The sequence below is a fragment of the Crocuta crocuta genome, unplaced genomic scaffold (assembly GCF_008692635.1).
Source record: "Crocuta crocuta isolate KB4526 unplaced genomic scaffold, BGI_CrCroc_1.0 scaffold26, whole genome shotgun sequence".
NCBI lineage: Eukaryota > Metazoa > Chordata > Mammalia > Carnivora > Hyaenidae > Crocuta > Crocuta crocuta.
The window spans coordinates 7,935,271-7,937,869 of NW_027532249.1; the positions used below are offsets into that span (position 1 = coordinate 7,935,271).

The window sequence follows — 2,599 nt, forward strand, 5'->3', positions numbered from 1 at the left end:
CACATGGCCGTTAAAATATATGACTATGTTTTCTTTCAGTGTATGCATTCATCGTTTAATGATATAAAAAGCATTTGGTAGCAATTTTATTGATAAATTCTGTATCAGACGTTTATCACAGGGCCAAGTTAGAGGTAACTGAGTTCCTACATAAGATTGCCTCCCAGTAGATTTGGCAAGGGACCAAATGGACCTGAGTCTTTCCCATTTCTTGAGCCTGTTCCGACCAGGATTCGCCTGTTGGCCCCCATCAAAGACTGCCTTTCTTCTGGGTGTCCCTGCCCTTGGGTAGAATGTGCCAGACTTCATCATCAGGGCCTCTGACCAGCTGTCTTTCCTCAGCATAAGGAAGAAGAGAGAAGAGAAAAGGAAACTCCAAGAAAAGGAGGGCTCAGTGTGTAACTAGGGACCAGCTTCCTGTCTCATCTCCCCTGGTGCTCCAGACATCAGGCCATATTTGGGGGCCCTGGAAGAAGGCACTAAATAAGTTTCATTTTAAAAGTTAATATCTTTATTGGCTTTACATAGGCCCATGATGTAAATATTCAAAGAATTCAAGATTGAAAATTTATTATGCTTTGGAGCTGGTCAAGCTCTCAGAGCTCTGAGGGCCACTGAGGATTTTAACAAGAGTCTCAGAGGTAAAAAGTGAGGAGCCGCTATATGTGTATATCTATCTGTGTTGAGTTCCCCATCCATAAAATGGGGATTGAAACCATCCTGTTGAAACGTTTTAAATTCTTTGGCTACAATTGCATACCTAATCATAAAGTATCGTTTTGCCTACTTTGCAGTGTTTTGGGAATAGCTTTGGTACAATGACATAAATCACCACCAAAGGGACGAGGAAATGAAATCTGTGCTTGAATGAGTGTGATTCTGGTTTACAGCTTCTGCTGTAAGGCCTTACAGTGTCCTCACTAAAGATCATTTCTCATTTTTCTCAGCATAGAGAATCTGCTGCTAAGGCAAATGAAAATCAGTTGGAACGAAAAAAGAAAAAAAAAAGCCAACAACAACAGAGATTGGGTGTTAATAATTCTGTACCATAAATGAGTTTACCACTGTGTGAACATTGCTCGGAGCAATTTGGTACACCTTTTATACATCCTCGAAATTAGCGCAGTGCTTTCCTTCCAGGGGCTAAAACCCTTCGTGTGTATCACCTGGATTTATGTTGCAAAACATAGGGGTCCCATAAGGAGAATGGGACACGGCACGTAACCCCTTGTTTCCATTTAGATTAATAGCGTATAACCAGAGAGGCAGCGCCGTGCAGGGAGAGCGCGGGGGCTTTGATTCCGAAGGCCTAGCTGACTCTCTCCACACAGCTCTTGCACGCAGGCTGAGATGGGCTGAGACAGAACAAAGATACGCCTCCAAGAGTGAGTCTCATCTTATGTAAAACAGGGGCAAGGATACCTTTTTTTTGTAGAGAGATGAGGGGGACAAATGGAATAGTTGCCATTTTATCTCCCTGAACTCAGTACCCTTCCAAGGTACCTGCTCTGCGATGCCTGGTTTGAAGTCAGTCCAATAGTCTGATTTCTCAGTGCCCACACCCCACCAAGGAGATCCACTGGAGAGGACCTGAGAACCCAAAGTTTGGTGCCGCTGCTCACTCTTACATTCATACTCTCTAACCAAGGCTCGGTTCCCTGGATCCTCCGGTGATCCTTCTGTTTCCTAATCGGGCCTTTTCTTTCTCTGCTCATGCTTTTTTTTTTTTTTAATCTGATTTTTCTTTGAACCCACTCTGCTCTAACTTAATCTCTATTCTTGGCAAATGACTTTGACTTTGTACTGAGAGCAAAGAAAAAGAGGCAGGGAACAAATATAATGGGGATTCTCATGATTTTCTGTAGCCCTGCAGAAACTCTATCAGCTTTCCTGTTTCCCCCTTCTTTGTTCTCACTGTGGCGCAGGCGCTTTGGCAGCACATAGACTAAAATTGGGACGATACAGAGGAGTTTAGCATGGCCCCTGGCAAGGATGAGAGGCAGATTTGTTCTGTGGCATAATGAGCCCCCAGCCCCACCTGAAAGCTTTATCTTCCCTCTTTTTTTTTTTTTTTTGCTGGATCTCTTCCAATTTCAGCTTCTTGGGACCTAGTCTATTCATCATCCACTTTCTTCATTCTATGTTTGTGTTTCCCTCTTTAAAGGAATCTTTGCCATGACACCTCAGTACGTTCAGTATTTCCATCTCAACAAAAGAAACCCTCCCTGGGGTCTAGGTTTAGGTTGACATGGCTCCCAGCCTATGTTCTTCCTTCCCGTTACCACCTAGCTCCTCAGAAGATCGCTGTTTCCTGCTGCACTTTTATTCATTCTTCAACCCCTGTAAGCTGACTGCCACTCTCCATGTTTATGGACACCAGTTTTGTCGAGATCGTTTGTGATTATTCTGTTTTAATACCCAACGGCCACTTCCGGGTCTTTATCTTGTTCGGCTTCTCTGAGATATTTCTGTTCATGAAATGTGTTAAAATTTTCTTTTTCTCTTCTTTTGAGATTTCACTCCCTCTTTGAATTCCCTTCTACCTCTTTGCCTACCCAGTCTCAGGATCCTTTGCCAGTTCCTCTTCCTATAATGTGGC

The 2,599-nt window shown here is 43.4% G+C and overlaps 1 pseudogene; it reads left to right on the forward strand.

Moving 5' to 3' along the window:
- The first annotated feature begins 1,925 nt into the window (after positions 1–1,925).
- LOC144243227 (U6 spliceosomal RNA) lies at positions 1,926–2,014 on the forward strand (annotated as a pseudogene).
- The last annotated feature ends 585 nt before the right edge of the window (positions 2,015–2,599 follow it).